This window comes from Oncorhynchus gorbuscha, linkage group LG08 (genome assembly GCF_021184085.1).
Source record: "Oncorhynchus gorbuscha isolate QuinsamMale2020 ecotype Even-year linkage group LG08, OgorEven_v1.0, whole genome shotgun sequence".
In the NCBI taxonomy this organism is placed as follows: domain Eukaryota; kingdom Metazoa; phylum Chordata; class Actinopteri; order Salmoniformes; family Salmonidae; genus Oncorhynchus; species Oncorhynchus gorbuscha.
This window is the reverse complement of record NC_060180.1, coordinates 73393782-73413777: the sequence shown is the minus strand read 5'-3', so window position 1 is coordinate 73413777 and position 19996 is coordinate 73393782. Positions and strand designations below refer to the sequence as shown.

The window sequence follows — 19996 nt, the reverse complement described above, 5'->3', positions numbered from 1 at the left end:
TGAGGGGTATTGTTTGGTGATTCTAATGAAACATTGAGGGGTATTGTTTGGTCATTCTAATGAAACCTTGAGGGGTATTGTTTGGTGATTCTAATGAAACCTTGAGGGGTATTGTTTGGTGATTCTAATGACACATTGAGGGGTATTGTTTGGTGATTCTAATGAAACATTGAGGGGTATTGTTTGGTGATTCTAATGAAACATTGAGGGGTATTGTTTGGTGATTCTAATGAAACATTGAGGGGTATTGTTTGGTGATTCTAATGAAACCTTGAGGGGTATTGTTTGGTGATTCTAATGAAACCTTGAGGGGTATTGTTTGGTGATTCTAATGAAACCTTGAGGGGTATTGTTTGGTGATTCTAATGAAACATTGAGGGGTATTGTTTGGTGATTCTAATGAAACATTGAGGGGTATTGTTTGGTGATTCTAATGAAACCTTGAGGGGTATTGTTTGGTGATTCTAATGAAACATTGAGGGGTATTGTTTGGTCATTCTAATGAAACCTTGAGGGGTATTGTTTGGTGATTCTAATGAAACCTTGAGGGGTATTGTTTGGTGATTCTAATGAAACATTGAGGGGTATTGTTTGGTGATTCTAATGAAACATTGAGGGGTATTGTTTGGTGATTCTAATGAAACATTGAGGGGTATTGTTTGGTGATTCTAATGAAACCTTGAGGGGTATTGTTTGGTGATTCTAATGAAACATTGAGGGGTATTGTTTGGTGATTCTAATGAAACATTGAGGGGTATTGTTTGGTGATTCTAATGAAACATTGAGGGGTATTGTTTGGTGATTCTAATGAAACATTGAGGGGTATTGTTTGGTCATTCTAATGAAACATTGAGGGGTATTGTTTGGTGATTCTAATGAAACATTGAGGGGTATTGTTTGGTGATTCTAATGAAACATTGAGGGGTATTGTTTGGTGATTCTAATGAAACATTGAGGGGTATTGTTTGGTCATTCTAATGAAACATTGAGGGGTATTGTTTGGTGATTCTAATGAAACATTGAGGGGTATTGTTTGGTCATTCTAATGAAACATTGAGGGGTATTGTTTGGTGATTCTAATGAAACATTGAGGGGTATTGTTTGGTGATTCTAATGAAACATTGAGGGGTATTGTTTGGTCATTCTAATGAAACATTGAGGGGTATTGTTTGGTGATTCTAATGAAACATTGAGGGGTATTGTTTGGTCATTCTAATGAAACATTGAGGGGTATTGTTTGGTCATTCTAATGAAACATTGAGGGGTATTGTTTGGTGATTCTAATGAAACATTGAGGGGTATTGTTTGGTGATTCTAATGAAACATTGAGGGGTATTGTTTGGTCATTCTAATGAAACCTTGAGGGGATTATTATTATTTTTTTAAACCTTTATTTAACCAGGAAGGGCTCATTGAGATTTAAAATATATTTTTCAAGAGCGTCCTGGCCAAGATACGTAGCACCAAGTCATTACAAAAATTACAGACAAACAACATGAAAAACTGCAGGTAATCCAGTAAAAACCATAGAATTCAAAAGAGTATAACAAAATGATAAAACAGCTAATTAAAAACATTGACAGGTCAGGGAATCAGCCTCAAACCCCTTCATCAGTGGTTTAAGTATACCAATCGGGACAAGTTCTTCCAGTTTAAAAATACATTCTAATGAAACCTTGAGAGGTATTGTTTGTTTGGTCATTATAATGAAACATTGAAGGGTGTTGTTTGTTCATTCTTTGTACAACTGGCCATTATGCACACAATAAATACAAATACATGAATTTGGACATGTGCTGAACTGAAAATAATAACGTTTAGCGCAATGACATACCACATGAATGAGGACTTCCTTTGTGTTTGTGAGCATGGGTGCTGGAGGCAAGATGGTGCCACATGTTGTTTCATTCAATTGAAAAGACTACTGGGTACAGCAAACAAATAACACAGCTTGTGACACTGACTGAATACACAAATGTACTCCATCTTAAACATGCATTTTGTGTCAGATACCACTAATATGTCTATCACAATTAACCAATCTTTGTCTGATATTTGATCAATAAGTACCTTTCGTCGGTATATTGTGTTTAATGTATTTTCAGTGGTATTGTGCGTTGTCCCGTTCGCTGTTGCAATTCATGCCTGTTGGCCAGGTCGTTAATGTAGATGAGAATTGGTTCTCAATTTACTTATGTTGTTAAATAAAGATTATATAATAATAAAAACAGGCACTACTAGATACATCGACAATTACCGACGGTTGAATAGATGTTGTATTTTGATTAAGAAAGTATCACAAGGACCCCATGCACACTCATTCAAAACTACGGTTTAATAGATTGCACGCTTCCTCGGTCACACTTTGTGGCGTTGACATAATACACAACTGTGTTTTGGACCAGATACACCACATTCATACATAGAAAATTAAACGTACCACAAAAGGACCTGTGCAGTGATACACATTGCACGTGGCAGGCTTCACTTAAGGCACAGCAACACGGCAGTTCAGCCAAAGAAGAATGAGGAAAAATGTGCGGTAAATCAATTGAACATTATGCCCAATTTTCCGTAATTGAATTGAGAAAACAATCCGTCTTGCAAAAATCAATGGGACAACAAGCGGAATAATTTAGCACCGGGCCCATTCTCATCGACATATTACATAGTGAGCCTCTCTCTCTCTCTCTCTCTCTCTCTCTCTCTCTCTCTCTCTCTCGCTCGCTCTCTCTCTCGCTCTCTCTCTCTCTCTCTCTACAGTGGGGAGAACAAGTATTTGATACACTGCCGATTTTGCAGGTTTCCCTACTTACAAAGCATGTAGAGGTCTGTAATTTTTATCATAGGTACACTTCAACTGTGAGAGACAGAATCTAAAACAAAAATCCAGAAAATCACATTGTATGATTTTAAAGTAAATAATTAGCATTTTATTGCATGACATAAGTATTTGATCACCTACCAACCAGTAAGAATTCCGGCTCTCACAGACCTGTTAGTTTTTCTTTAAGAAAAGATTCTTTAAGATTGCCTGTTTTAGAGAAATGTCATCATGGAATATTGTAAGAGCTTTCATTGTCTGATTATATTCACCTTTGTTTATCCTACGGTTCTGACTTAGTGTACAGAGAGAATACTGTAAAAAAGGCCCATGTTCTGAATTCTGTTTCTGTACAAATAGTTATATTAGTTCGCTCATTAATGTCTTAATCAGAATTACATGATTGCATCTTATCTGTTCATCGTTCCCTTATGCCATAGTTCAAATCAAATCAATTGTCAGTAGAAACCACATTTGTTGAAGAAAGTCAGACATATCAGCCATGGTTTTTTAAAAGGCAGTAAATGAGGCTGAATGAACTGTTTCTCTGCCAGACAAGGCTCCGCTGATAGCCAGGTGTAGCGGTGGTAAGGATTCACTCCATGGTGCTGAAGGGTCTACTGTTGGGACAGCTTTATGTCGGCCCGAACAGTTTGTGGGCAACATTTGTCACTGTTACAGTGCAACTAATGTATTGTTTAGTGTTGCGTTGTGTGGATTTGCTGGCGTGCATCTAAAAAAAAAATACATTGTATTTCGCTCCACCAAGATTTACATGCTAAACTCAACACTGCAAAGAGAGTGACGATGTACTTCAGCTGAATGGGGGCCGACACTCACCGATCACCACGATGACAGTCTTTGTCAGCCAGAATGAAGAGAACAGATTGAGACACAGTCACTGTCGTATATTATCTGATACAGGCCACTTGTTTTTGGGGACTGGGTGTCTGACTGACGCACCAAATATTGACACAGTTCTTCATTTTTAAAAAGACAATGGAAAACGTTAGCCAATTCATTCAATAATAGATTACTTAATATAATGGCCATCAATATGTTGGTTGCCTAAAAATGTCAGATGTGAATCTGCTGAGGTGTAATGGTAACTTTAATCTTTAAACATTAAAAGTAACAGTAACAAATCCGACTCCCGACCACTGATTTTGGTAAACAGCTGAGGGATGAGGATGGAGAAATATAGCCACTCTTTAACTCATGGACAGAGCTATAAATACAAGTACAGACCATTTATGATATCAAGCTGATAGCTATTAGAGGCTGTAACCGGGCTTTTAGCGAGGTCCTGCTGAGATAGGCTTCAATGTTAATGCAATAGAAGTCTCTGCCGGCAGCGAGCCACCTGACTGACTGACACATCTATAAGGGACTATTTCCGAGTTGTCTCCGAGAGGGTATTTGTTTGTTTGTTTGGGGCCGGTATTCCCCCAGGGGTACGCGCAATGCCATCGCCAAATAAAAATGTGATTCACAGTTTTAAAAAAAAAGTAAATTTTCCTTCATATGGGATCTCAATGGGATCTCAATCCCATTGAACACGTCTGGGACTTGTTGGATTGTAGGGTGAGGCCTAGGGCCATTCCCCCCAGAAATATCCAGGAACTTGCAGGTGCCTTGGTGGGAGAGTGGGGTAACATGTCACAGCAACAACTGGCAAATATGGTGCAGTCCATTTAGGAGGAGATGCACTGCAGTTCTTAAAGCAGCTGGTGGCCACAGCAGATACTGACTGTTACTTTTGATTTTGACCCCTCCCTTTTTTTCAGGGACACATTATTCAGTTTCTGTTAGTCACATGTCTGTGGAACATGTTCAGTTTGTGTCTCAGTTGTTGAATCTTATGTTCATACAAACATTTACACGTTAAGTTTGCTGAACATAAACGCAGTTGACAGTGAGAGGAAGTTTATTTTTTTGTTGAGTTTATGTCAGATGACCTTACATGTCCTCTCTATTTATGGTTGATCTATTTCTGGATACAGCTTTACGAGGTAGAGGGAACAACGGTGCAGTATTGTGAACTCACAGTGAACCTCTGGAACAGCTGTTGTCATAGTTTGAGGAGCTCCCCCAGAATTCGTTAAGACTGCCTCGATAGTACAGAAAAGAACAGAAACTCCAAGCTTGCCTCATTACAATTATTCAGCCACATAAATGTGCTTTATTTTGTCTGTCCTACTGAACACAAACGAGTTGGGCCAGGTGAAATTTAAAATGGCCATGAATCGGGACGAATGTGTTGAATGGAAATAACATCAACAAAAAACTCTGCAATGCCACACTGCTTCAGTAGGGACAGTTTAGCTTGTGGCCTTGTGCTTCTCTCCCATTGTGACTCAGTGGGGACAGTTTAGCTTGGGGCCTTGTGCTTCTCTCCCATTGTGACTCAGTGGGGACAGTTTAGCTTGGGGCCTTGTGCTTCTCTCCCATTGTGACTCAGTGGGGACAGTTTAGCTTGGGGCCTTGTGCTTCTCTCCCATTGTGACTCAGTGGGGACAGTTTAGCTTGGGGCCTTGTGCTTCTCTCCCATTGTGACTCAGTGGGGACAGTTTAGCTTGGGGCCTTGTGCTTCTCTCCCATTGTGACTCAGTGGGGACAGTTTAGCTTGGGGCCTTGTGCTTCTCTCCCATTGTGACTCAGTGGGGACAGTTTAGCTTGGGGCCTTGTGCTTCTCTACCATTGTGACTCAGTGGGGACAGTTTAGCTTGGGGCCTTGTGCTTCTCTCCCATTGTGACTCAGTGGGGACAGTTTAGCTTGTGGCCTTGTGCTTCTCTCCCATTGTGACTCAGTAGGGACAGTTTAGCTTGTGGCCTTGTGCTTCTCTCCCATTGTGACTCAGTAGGGACAGTTTAGCTTGGGACCTTGTGCTTCTGTCCCAGTGTGACTCAGTGGGGACAGTTTAGCTTGGGGCCTTGTGCTTATCTCCCAGTGTGACTCAAGCACCACAAGTGACCAACACAGTAAGTTCATCGGTAGTTAAATCCCTATTTAAAAAATATTGTAATTTTCAGTTTTCCGCATTGTCTCTCCTGGCTCTCTACATACACCAGCCCCGCGCCCTCGACCATGATGGATTAGGCTGGGCTGGACCCCCAGAGGAAATGCTTAGTTGGCACAAAATGGCGGCTCGTTCGAGGCTTTGCAGTGATGGAATAATCCTAGTCTTCGTCTCACATGGCACCCTATACCCTACGTAGTGCACTACGTTTTGAACAGAGCCCTATGGAGGTTGGTCAAAAGTAGTGCACTACAAAGGGAATAGGTTGCCATGTGAGATGCAGACCCAGTGCCCCAGATAGGCAGGAAGAACTTTGGACGTCTGAAGAACATGTGGGAGAGGTCTTCAGAAATACAAGGATGCTGCCACACAATGTATTCTCCACAATAACAGGATGGAACATTGAGGCCAAATCATGTAAATACATCATATAACCATGCCTCATATATCTTTGGAAATTCAAGATGATCGTTGGGGATAGAAACTCAAAGCATCTTGGAGTAGGAAAGCCCCCCCCGTCACGGCCGTTGAAAGAAGAGGACCAAGGTGTGGCGTGGTGAGCGTACATAGTCCTTTTATTTATATGTAAACAATACAAAAAAACAACCGTGACGCTTAAGGCTATAGTGCCAACAAACAAAGACAACTTCCCACACTGAAAGGAGGGGAAAAGGGCTACCTAAGTATGGTTCCCAATCAGAGACAACGATAGACAGCTGCCCCTGACTGAGAACCATACCCGGCCAAAACATAGAAAAACAAAATCATAGAAAACGAAACCGAGAATGCCCACCCCAAATCACACCCTGACCAAACCAAATAGAGACATGAAAACAATTTCTAAGGTCAGGGAGTGAAACCCCCCCCGTCAATATAATCTGATTCATTATGATCTAAGAGGCAAAACTGATCTTAGATCAGTTGACTATAGGAGGCCATAATATCTAGCGCTATCAACAGAAAATATGTTGAGTCATTCTGTCTAACAGAGATGGTGTTAAGCAAAGAGATCATTGGGGGAAGTAATAACACAACTGTAGCTTTGAAAGGGACCTTTCACTCAAACCTCTGTTTTCTCAGGAGCCTGAGGTTACTGGAAAACCGACTGTATCTATCCCGTCTCTCTCTCTCTAGTTCTCTCTATCCCCAAAATAATCACAAACCAATCTGTTGATAGACACCTTAGGTGAAAGGGCCCAGAGAGAGAGAGAGAGAAAGAAAGAGAGAGAAAGAGAGAGAAAGAGAGAGAAAGAGAGAAAGAAAGAGAAAGAAAGAGAGAGAAGAGGAGAGAGAGAGGGAGAGAGGGAGAGAGGGAGAGAGGGAGAGAGGAGAGGAGAGAGAGGGAGAGAGGGAGAGAGGGAGAGAGGGAGAGAGGGAGAGAGGGAGAGAGGGAGAGAGAGGAGAGGAGAGAGAGAGGAGAGGAGAGGAGAGAGAGAGAGAGGAGAGGAGAGGAGAGAGAGGAGAGGAGAGGAGAGGAGAGGAGAGGAGAGGAGAGGAGAGGAGAGGAGAGGAGAGGAGAGGAGAGGAGAGGAGAGGAGAGGAGAGGAGAGGAGAGGAGGAGAGAAAGAGAGAGAGGAGAGAGGAGAGGAGGAGAGAAAGAGAGAGAGGAGAGGAGAGGAGAGAGAGAGGAGGAGAGAAAGAGAGAGAGGAGAGGAGAGGAGAGGAGAGAGAGAGGAGGAGAGATTTACAAAGGGGCAAGTTAAAGAAACCCAAAAGTAAAAAGAAAGCGTTGAAAAGAACAAGAGAGTATTGGGGAAAAGCCTGAATGTAGAAGTTGTCTGAGGTTGTTTGAAAACCATGTGAAGAATGAAATACAAACTACACCGTCTCCCTACATCCTATATCTGTAAGATGCACGAGGAGCTTGGTTGGACCATGGCACCTCCTAACATAGAGTGTGACTGACAAACACATGGGAGAATCTCAGTGGAGAAAATAACCTTATGCATGGCACAACATCGTTCAACATAACAACCTCTTCATAAGGCAGCCTGAGATGGAAATAGACTGGCTCTAACCAGAATAGAAAGAGGAGTGGGAGGCCCCGGTGCACAACTGAGTAAGAGGACAAGTACATTAGTGTGTCTAGTTTGAGAAACAGACGCCTCACAAGTCCTCAACTGGCAGTTAAATAGTACCTGCAAAACACATCTCAACGTCAGCAGTGAAGAGGCGACTCCAGGATGCTGGCCTTCTAGGCAGCTCCAGATTATCAAGTAGTCTAACGAAGGCCAGTTTTATTACTACTTTAATCAACACAACAGTTTTCAGCTGTGCTAACATAATTGCAAAAGGGTTTACTAATGACCAATTAGCCATTTAATATGATAAACTTGGATTAGCTAACACAACGTGCCATTGGAACACAGGAGTGATGGTTGCTGATAATGGACATCTGTACACCTATGTAGATATTCCATAAAATAAATCTGCCTTTCCAGCTACAATAGTCATTTACAACATGAACAATGTCTACACTGTATTTCTAATCAATTTGATGTTATTTTAATGGACAAAAAAATAGATTTTCTTTCAAAAACATTCCTTAGTGACCTCAAACTTTTGAAGGGTAGTGTATATTTTAGTTTTTGTGTGATTATGTTTGTGACAACCAGTAATTATCTAAGCAATTCAATCCCGCTCCCTCTTGCATGCCAAGCGAGCGATCTACCACTTGAGCTAATTCCCCAGTTCTACAGTGAAGTGGTTAATGCCTGATGTTCTATAGTAAAGTTCTTAAGGTCTGATGTTCTACACTGAAGTTCTTACGGCCTGATGTTCTATAGCGAAGTTCTTAAAGTCTGATGTTCTACAGTGAAGTTCTTAAGGCCTGATGTTCTATAGTAAAGTTCTTACGGCCTGATTTTCTATAGCGAAGTTCTTAAAGTATGATGTTCTACAGTGAAGTTCTTAAGGCCTGATGTTCTACAGTAATGTTCTTACGGCCTGATGTTCTACAGTGAAGTTCTTAAGGCCTGATGTCCTACAGTGAAGTTCTTAAGGCCTGATGTTCTACAGTAATGTTCTTACGGCCTGATGTTCTACAGTGAAGTTCTTAAGGCCTGATGTTCTACAGTGAAGTTCTTAAGGCCAGATGTTCTACAGTGAAGTTCTTAAGGCCTGATGTTCTACAGTGATGTTCTTACGGCCTGATGTTCTACAGTGAAGTTCTTAAGGCCTGATGTTCTACAGTAATGTTCTTACGGCCTGATGTTCTACAGTGAAGTTCTTAAGGCCTGATGTTCTACAGTGAAGTTCTTAAGGCCTGATGTTCTACAGTGAAGTTCTTAAGGCCTGATGTTCTACAGTGAAGTTCTTAAGGCCTGATGTTCTACAGTGAAGTTCTTAAGGCCTGATGTTCTACAGTGATGTTCTTACGGCCTGATGTTCTACAGTGAAGTTCTTAAGGCCTGATGTTCTACAGTAATGTTCTTAAGGCCTGATGTTCTACAGTGAAGTTCTTAAGGCCTGATGTTCTACAGTGAAGTTGTTTTTATGTATTTAACTAGGCAAGTCAGTTAAGAACAAATTGTTATTTACAATGATGGCCTACCCCAGACAACACTGGGCCAATTGTGCGCCGCCCTATGGGACTCCCAATCACAGCTGATTGTGATACAGCCTGGAATCAAACCAGGGTCTGTAGTGATACCTCTAGCACTGAGATGCAGTGCCTTAGACAGCTGCGCCACTCGGGAGCCCTAAAACAGTTTTGTGATTGCGCTGCGAGCAAGGTTCAAACCTGACTGAGGAGATTTCAAGTCTAAGGCCTTGACCACTTCACCATCGCAGCTTGCTCAGTTGTTAATGGCTGATGTTCTGCAGGGAAGTTGTTCATTTCAAAGCCTGGAACTCCTTTGACTCTCTTGTAATGTTAGAAGATATTAATTAATCTCGCAACTGTGATTGGTGAGACACTACTCCATCAGTGTACATACTCAGTATTTTATATTCCAACAGTGTTACTGTTAATGCAGTAAAACATCAGATATCAGTCAAGGGGCCGCATGAAGGAGGGGCGGCAGGGTAGCCTAGTGGTTAGAGTGTTGGACTAGTAACCGCAAGGTTGCAAGTTCAAACCCCCGAGCTAACAAGGTACAAATCTGTCGTCCTTGCCCCTGAACAAGACAGTTAACCCACTGTTCCTTGGCTGTCATTGAAAATAAGAATTTGTTCTTAACTAAATTGTCTAGTTAAATAAAGGTAAAAAAAGGAGCTTGTGGCCCTGATTTGTTTTGGTAAAATGGCTTACCCAGTAGTGTGAGGATGCAGGCCAGGATGGCAATGAGTGCCCCGGTGCTGAGGCCCGCTGAGAGCATGGAGTTCTCACTCCCACACGACTGGGGGATCCCATCAGGGTCACAGTCGCACACCCGGATGGACAGGGTGTTGGTGCTGCTGAGGGCGGGGCTCCCATTGTCCATGATGAGGACGGGGAGGCGGTACACGTTCTGGTGGCGGCGCTGGAAACCCCTTGTTTGGTCAGCACAGAAGCCGTGTTGTCTCGGGGAGGGGAGGGGGAGGCATATCAATACACTGATAAAATTGTGTTCAGTAATACTTGGTGGATTCCTAAAAAACCATGACAAACATTAGCTGATATTGGGTTTACATAATGGAAAATAGACAATCAAGGCAAGGAAACCACAATATGGTTGTGGAGCTGCTCCTGCCTGGTGACCAAGCATCCATTTTGAGTGGCTCCCTTATTTGTTTAGACTGTTCTGCTGCCAACTGTGCAAGTTGTATCGGCCCAATATGACCATGTGTCTGTCCGGTTAGTGCTATCCGGGATCCTTGTGGCGTTTCTACCCTATACCCTAACCTTTACCCCTACCCATTCCGGGTCAGGCACTTACCTTTGTTGTCTCTCAGGGTGAAGTTGAGATTCCCAGCAGCCTCAGCGGTCAGGGAGAAGAAGAAGCGGTGTCCACTCTGAGGCTGGTCTCGGTCAACAGCACTGATGGTCTCAATGACCTGTAGGGGATAGATGACAAAAGGTTACATTCAGTTCAGGTCAGTTCAGGTTATTGTGTTGCATTCTGGAGTACGGTGTCTATATTAGAACAGTCTCAGCAGGACTTGTATTTATCTACTGTCGAGAGCTGTCTTAATATTACGGAAGCCCTTAAGGTTCATAGTGGGAGAAAAAAGTTAATTCCCTCCTTTTTTTCATCTGTTGCTTCAGATTTCTTTATTTGTTCCCTCGATATAAAAATGTATTCCCTCGATATAAAAATGTATTCCCTCGATATAAAAATGTATTCCCTCGATATAAAAATGTACTCCCTCAATATAAAAATGTATTCCCTCGATATAAAAATGTACTCCCTCGATATAAAAATGTATTCCCTCGATGCAAAAATGTATTCCCTCGATATAAAAATGTACTCCCTCGATATAAAAATGTATTCCCTCGATATAAAAATGTACTCCCTCGATATAAAAATGTACTCCCTCGATATAAAAATGTATTCCCTCGATAAATAAATGTGTTCCTTCTATATGAAAATGTGTTCTCTAAATATAAAATGTATTCCCTCGATAAATAAATGTGTTCCTTCGATATGAAAATGTGTTCTCTAAATATAAAATGTATTCTCTCAATATAAAAATGTGCTCCCAGGCCTTCCGAGTGGAACAGCAGTATAAGGCACTGCAATGCAGTGCTAATGGCATCACTACAGACCGGGTTCGTTCCTGGGCTGTTTCACCACCGGCCGTGATCGTGTGTCCCATAGGGTGGCACAAGTGCCGTCCAGGTTAGGGGAGGGTTTGACTGGGGAAGCTATACCTGGCTCATCATGCTCTAGTGACTCCTTGTGGTGGGCCGGACGCCTGCAGGCTGACCTCTGTTGTCAGTTGAACAGTGTTTCTTCCGACACATTGATGCAACTGGCTTCCGTGTTAAAAAGTTAACTTCTTATGGCTGCAGGGGCAGTATTGAGTAGATTGGATGAAAGGTGCCCAGAGTAAACGGCCTGCTCCTCATTCCTAGTTGCTAATATATGCATATTATAATTAGTATTGGATAGAAAACACTCTGAAGTTTCTAAAACTGTTTGAATGATGTCTGTGAATATAACAGAACTCATATGGCAGGCAAAAACCCGAGAAGAAATCCAAACAGGAAGTGAGAAATCTGAGGTTGGTCGATTTTCAACCCAGGCCCAATTGAATTTACAGTGGAATATGGATGAAGTTGCACATCCTAGGGCTTCCACTAGATGTCAACCCTCTTTAGAAACTTGAATGAGGCTTCTACTGTATTGTGAGGCTGAATGAGAGGGGAATGAGTCAGGTTACTGGCAGAGAGCCATTTCCTGGTCACACGCAATTCACATATCGACCTGCGTTCCATTGCTTCTCTAGACACAAAGGAATTCTCCGGTTGGAACGTTATTGAAGATTTATGATAACAACACCCTAAAGATTGATTCTATACTTAGTTTGAAATGTTTCTAAGACCTGTAATATAACTTTTTAAAGTTTTTGTCTGAAGTTATGCACGAGCGTTTGGATTTGTATACCTAACGCGCTAACAAGAGTAGCTACTTGGACATAAATAATGGACATTATTGAACAAATCCAGCATTTATTGTGGAACAGCGATTCCTGGGAGTGCATTCTGATGAAGATCATCAAAGGTAAGGGAACATTTATAATGTAATATTTGATTTCTGTTTGACTCCAACATGGCGGAAAATTGTATTTGTTTTCTGAGCGCCGTCTCAGATTATTGCATGGTATGCTTTTTCCGTAAAGTTTTTTAAAAATCTGACACAGCTGTTGCAATAAGGAGAGGTATATCTATAATTTCATGTGTCTAACTTGTATTATCATCTACATTTATGATGAGTATTTCTGTTGAATCAATGTTGCTATGCAAAATCACTGGATTTTTTTGGAACTGTAAACGTAATGCGCCAATGTAAACTCAGATTTTTTATATAAATATGAACTTCATCAAACAAAACTCACATGTCACCTGAAGTCCTATGTGTGTCATCTGATGAAGCTCATCAAAGGTTAGTGATTAATTTAATCTTTATTTCTGCTTTTTGTGACTACTCTCTTAGGCTGGAAAAATAGCTGTGTTTTTCTGTGGCTTGGTGGTGACCTAACATAATCGTTTGAAATTGGACACTGTGGTGGGATTAACAATAAGATTACCTTTATATATAAAATACATGTATGTTTGAAGAATTTTAATTATGGGATTTCTGTTGTTTTGAATTTGGCGTCCTGCACTTGCACTGGCTGTTGTCATATCATCCTGTTAACGGGATTGCAGCCCAAAGAAGTTTTATGAAGCGCAGTTTGGAGGGTCATGTTTGCGGAGGACGCATGACTCGACCTTCACCTCTCCCGAGCCCGTTGGGGAGCTGCAGCGAGGAGACCAGATTGAAATCGGGGAGGGAAGAAAGGGTCAAATACAAAAAAAATGTAATAATAATGTGTTCTCTCAAATGCTTTTATTAATGACCTCTATTCATTCATTTGTTCCTCTGGATCTCTCCTGCAGATTCGAGTGCATGTCTTTATCATGGATTGATCAGAGTTCATTGAATTCTACTTCAATCTGGGCATGAAATAAAAATATTTTATTTGTTGTTTGAATATATTATTGCGATAACCCCATTTATTTACAGAATATTTACTCCCCTTTTCAGAACCATGGATGATATGGCTGACTTGATAAACCACAAATCAAATGTTAAGCTACTCCCGACTCCTGGTGGATTTGCGGAGCCTATCTGAGGATTAGCCTGGCTGTTTTCTTTCTCCACCATTACCCCCCCCAAAGGGGGTCATAATATGAACTCTATACTGGACCACTGAGTGAAAAAAGAAGAGCCAAATCAACATTTATAATAAAAATGCACAGACAACATTTTCAGAGATGACAATAGGTCACACCAAGAGATAGAGACATATAGTGTAAAACACCAGCTATAACATCTGACAATATGGATGGTGATATTAGTGATACATCGAGGGGAAAGGCAGTACCACACTGGGACTAATTTAGAAAACCGTTACACCACCTACAAAATCCCCATTGAACCCTCCTGCGTGTGGTCAGGATTAGCCTCTTACCAATAATGATGACCCTTTCAACAATACTCATAAAAATAACAATAATGTTACATTGGTATGTTTTTCAGTAAGTTGATATAGAGTATTGTTAGTAGAACCTGGTATTATATTTATATAATATGACTTCATAAATGTGTGTGTATTGCAAGCTGGGTCTGCTGCAGAACAACAAAAAGAGGAAGGCCACAAAATTTGGAAAAAACTCCAACCACCCAAGTTATTGCACCAAGTCTGGAACCAACAGAACAGCTTCTACCCCCAAGCCATAAGACTGCTAAATAGTTAGTCCAAGTGATTGGTTAACTATTTAACAATATGCATTTACTCTCTTTGCACTAGCTCTTTTGACTCATCACATACGCTGATGCTACTGTCTATTATCTATCCTGTTGCCTGGTCACTTTATCCCTACCTATATGTACATACAGTGCCTACAGAAAGTGTTCATACCCATTGACTTATTTCACATGTTGTTGTGTTTACAGCCTGAATTCAAAATGGATTCAATAATATTTTTCTTCCTCACCCATCTACACACAATACCCCATAATGACAAAGTGAAAACATGTTTTTAGAAATGTTTGCAAATGTATTTAATATGAAATATAGAAATATCTCATTTACATTAGTATTAACACCCCTGAGTCAATACTTTTTAGAAGCACTTTTGGCGGTGACTACAACTTAGTCTTTCAGGGTAAGTTTCTTAGAAATTTCCACACCTGGATTGTGCAACATTTGCCCATTATTCTTTTCAAAATGATTCAAGCACTGACACATTGGTTGTTGATCCTTGACAACCATTTTCAGTTCTTGCCATAGATTTTCAAATATTTTCTAGTCAAACTGTAACTCAGCCACTCAGGAACATTCACCATCTTCTTGGTAAGCAACTCCAGTGTAGATATGGCCTTATGTTTTAGGTTATTGTCCTGCTGAAAGGTGAATTCATCTCCCAGTGTCTGGTGGAAAGCAGATTGAACCAGGTTTTTCTCTAGGATTTTGCATGTGCTTAGCTCCAATCTATAAAAAAATGTATCCTGAAATACTCTCCAGTCCTTAATGATTAAAAGCATACCTATAACATGACGCAGCCACCACTATGCTTGCAAATATGGAGAGTAGTACTCAGTAATGTGTTGTATTGGATTTTTAAAATTCTGTACAGGCTTCCTTTTTGTCACTCTGTCAATGATTTGGCCCTGATTTTTTTTTTAGTATTACTTTACTGCCTTGTTGCAAACCAGATACATGTTTTGGAATATTTTTTATTCTGTAGGGACTTCCTCCTTTTCACTGTCAGTTGAGTTTGTATTGTGGAGTTACTATAATGTTGTTGATTCATCCTCAGGTTTCTCCCGCCACAACCATTAAACTCTGTAACTGTTTTAAAGTCACCATTGGCCTCATTGTGAAATCCCTGAGCAATTTCCTTCCTCTCCGGCTACTAAGTTAAGAAAGGACGCCTGTATCTTTGTAGTGACTGGTTGTATTGATTTTTGTAATTTTTATTTTATTTAACCTTTATTTAACTAGGAAAGTCAGTTAAGAACAAATTCTTACTTTACAATGATGGCCTACCCCGGCCAAACCCTAACCCGGACGCCACTGAGCCAATTGTACATTGCCCTATGGGACTCCCGATCACAGCGGGTTGTGATACAGCCTGGAATTGGACACGGGTCTGTAGTGACACCTCTAGTACTGAGATGCAGTGCCTTAGACCGCAGCACCACTCGGGAGCTCCGAGTTGATACACTGGCCACAGTGTAATTATTAACTTCACCATGTTAAAAGGGATATTTTTTTTTACCCGTCTACCAATAGGTGCACTTCTTTGCAAGGCATTGGAAGACCTCCCTGGTCTTTGTGGTTGAGTCTGTGTTTGAAATTCACTGCTTGACTGAGGGAACTTACATATAATTATATGTGTGGGGTACAGAGATGAGGAAGTCGTTCACACAGGTGAGTCCATGCAACTTATTACGTGACATGTTGAGCACATATTTTACTCCTGAACCTATTTAGGCTTGCCATAAGAAATGGGGTTGAATACTTATTGACTCAAGACATTTGCAGCTTTTTATTAAGTTACAAAAATGTCCAAAAACACAATTCCACTTTGACATTGTAAGGTATTATGTGTAGGCCGTGACAGAAAACAATCTAAATGTAATCCATTTTAAATTCCGGCTGTAACAAAACAAACATGTTAAAAAGGCAAGGGGTGCGAATACTTTCGGAAGGCAATGTATCTACCTCAATTACCTCGTACCCCTGCACTTCGACTTGGTACTGGTATCCTGTGTGTATAACCAAGTCATCATTACTAATTGTGTATATATTCCTTGGTGTTATTGTTGTTCTATAATCACAAACATTTTTTTACTCTGCACTTTTGGGAAGGGCCGTAAGTAAGCATTTCACTGTTAGTCTACACCTGCTGTTTATGAAGCATTTCACTGTTAGTCTACACCTGCTGTTTATGAAGCATTTCACTCTTAGTCTACACCTGCTGTTTATGAAGCATTTCACTGTTAGTCTACACCTGCTGTTTATGAAGCATTTCACTGTTAGTCTCCACACCTGGTGTTTATGAAGCATTTCACTGTTAGTCTCCACACCTGCTGTTTATGAAGCATTTCACTGTTAGTCTACACCTGCTGTTTATGAAGCATTTCACTGTTAGTCTACACCTGCTGTTTATGAAGCATTTCCCTGTTAGTCTACACCTGCTGTTTATGAAGCATGTGACAAATAACATTTGATTTGAAATAGATTAAAATACATAGGAGTGTGAATTCTATTATTATACCACCTTGAAATTATCTCATAAACACCATCATATCACTTCCAAACCAAATGGAAAAGGGGAAGCGCGAGTTTAAGCCAAATAACTAAATAACTAATACTGACACACACACACACACACACACACACACACACACACACACACACACACACACACACACACACACACACACACACACACACACACACACACACACACACACACACACACACACACACACACACACACACACACACACACACACACAATGTTTGCCTCGGACAATTTAAGCATTAAAGTGGAAAAACCATTCCCGGGCTGGCTTACGATTTATGACACACATGAAATAAAAAAAACACACCATTTAAAAGTGCTGTGTTTAAAAGATGATTATCAGTGGAGGCCCCATCAGGTGGCGCTATAAGAAGATTCCCCCTGGCCCGATGCTCTGCAGGTTGCCTAATCCCCCTAGCTTTGGCTGGGTAAAACACCAGCTGTGCCGAGCCCTGCCCTCGTGAAGAGCAAGTCAGCACAAAACCTCAATATGAGAAAATCTCCTGGAAACTGGAAATGCACCACCATGCCAACAGGGTTTCTGTCCCAAATGGGACCCTCTTCCCTACATAGTGCACTACTTTTGACCAGAGCCCTATGGCACCCAATTCCCTACATAGTGCACTACTTTTGACCAGAGCCCTATAGCACCCAATTCCCTCTATAGTGCACTACTATAGACCAGAGCACTATTCCACCCTATTCCCTACATAGTGCACTACTTATGACCAGAGCCCTATGGCACCCAATTCCCTACATAGTGCACTACTTTTGACCAGAGCCCTATGGCACCCAATTCCCTCCATAGTGCACTACTTTTGACCAGAGCCCTATGGCACCCAATTCCCTACATAGTGCACTACTTTTGACCAGAGCCCTATGGCACCCAATTCCCTCCATAGTGCACTACTTTTGACCAGAGCCCTATGGCACCCAATTCCCTACATAGTGCACTACTTTTGACCAGAGCCCTATGGCACCCAATTCCCTCTATAGTGCACTACTTTTGACCAGAGCCCTATGTCACCCTATTCCCTACATAGTGCACTACTTTTCACCAGAGCCCTATGGAACCCTATTCCCTACATAGTGCACTACTTTTGACCAGAGCCCTATGGAACCCTATTCCCTACATAGTGCACTACATAGTGCACTACTTTTGACCAGAGCCCTATACATAATGAATATGATTCTATTTGGGATGCACGGTGGGAGTGAGTAAAGCAACAACAACTGTATTTTATTTGTGATAAATTGACATAAATCCCTAAATATGCCACCTTGTCTGTGCGAGGATTTAAAGTTTAAACCCACGTGATTATCTGGATGGATTTAGTGTCTTATTTGTTTAGGTAGCTCAATATGTGTTGTCCCGTCTCACTTAACAGTGAGTGAATATTTGGCACAGGACTTTGAGAGGTTTAAGGGCTTTTTTAGGATCATCAAATAAATCATGTATAAATAAACAGTTTATTTTATATAAGTGTTATTTATGTGTTTTGGTTTATTTTCTATTTGTTTTAATTTTCTGTTTGATTTATTTATGAGCACATTTTCCAACATGTTGCGTTTAGATTTGTTTTCAGTATATTGCTATGAGGACAAGGTTCAAAAACCGTGTCATGGGTCAAGTAGCCGACAGCGAGATAGATATGTAAATTATAGATCATATAACATACACTTGGAAGATAGCATGCTTTACCCATATATACTGTATTGTTCACCCTTTCAAGATCATGCTATTTCCCCAAAATGGGCCCTTGACTGAAAAGTGCCCATGGTTAATGGTACTATAGGTATATTATATATATATATATATATATATATACACACAAAAGTATGTGGACTCCGCTTCAAATTAATGGATTCGGCTACTTCAGCCACACCTGTTGCTGATAAGTGTATAACATCGTGCAGACAGCCATGCAATCTCCATAGACAAACATTGGCAGCAGAATGGCCTTACTGAAGAGCTCAGTGACTTTTGACGTGGCACCGTCATAGGATGCCACCTTTCCAACAAGTCAGTTATTGAAATTTCTGCCCTGCTAGATCTGCACCGGTCAACATCTAGGAGCAACAACGGCTCAGTTGCAAAGTGGTAGGCCACACAAGCTCACAGAAAGGGACCACCGAGTGCTGAAGCACGTAGCGCATATAAATCGTCTTTCCTCGGTTGCAACATTCACAACTGAGTTCCAAACTGCCTCTGGAATCAACGTCAGCACAAGAACTGTTAGTCTGGAGCTTCATGAAATGGGTTTCCATGGTTTCCATGGCCAAGCAGCCGCACACAAGCCACTGGACTCAGTGGAAACACATTCTCTGGATGGACGACTCACGCTTCACTATCTGGCAGTCCGACGGACGAATGTCGGCTTAGCGGTGCCAGGAGAACACTACCTGCCCCAATGCATAGTTCCAACTGTAAAGTTTGGTGGAGGAGGAATAACGGTCTTAACGCTACAGCATACAATGACATTCTAGACGATTCTGGAATGTCATTCTAGAATTGTGAGTCTAGAATCGGGGGAAGGCCCTTTCCTGTTCCAGCATGGCAATAACCCCGTGCACAAAGCGAGGTCCATTCAGAAATGCATGTCGAGATCGGTGTGGAAGAACTTGACTGGCCTGAATAGAGCACTGACCTCAACCCCATCGAACACCGACTGCGGGCCAGGCCTAATCGCCCAACATCAGTGCCTCGACCTCACTAATGCTCTTGTGGCTGAATGGAAGCAAATCTCCGCAGCAATGTTCAAACATCTAGCAGACACCTTCCACCACCTTATACTTTTGATCGTGTAGTGTATATACCTCCCAGAACCAGTGTCCATATACTTTTGATCGTGTAGTGTATATACTTCCCAGAACCAGTGTCCATATACTTTTGATCGTGCAGTGTATATACTTCCCAGAACCAGTGTCCACATACCTTTGAGTCGTGTAGTGTATATACCTCCCAGAACCAGTGTCCATATACTTTTGATCGTGTATTGTATATACCTCCCAGAGCCAGTGTCCATATACTTTTTATCGTGTAGTGTATATACCTCCCAGAACCAGTGTCCACATACTTTTGAGTCGTGTAGTGTATATACCTCCCAGAACCAGTGTCCACATACTTTTGAGTCGTGTAGTGTATATACTTCCCAGAACCAGTGTCCACATACTTTTGAGTCGTGTAGTGTATATACTTCCCAGAAC

At 41.3% G+C, this 19996-nt stretch overlaps 1 pseudogene; it reads right to left on the bottom strand.

Annotated features, from left to right (window-relative positions):
• LOC124041039 overlaps nt 1-19996 on the bottom strand; it is a 149313-nt pseudogene that overhangs the window by 5885 nt on the left and 123432 nt on the right.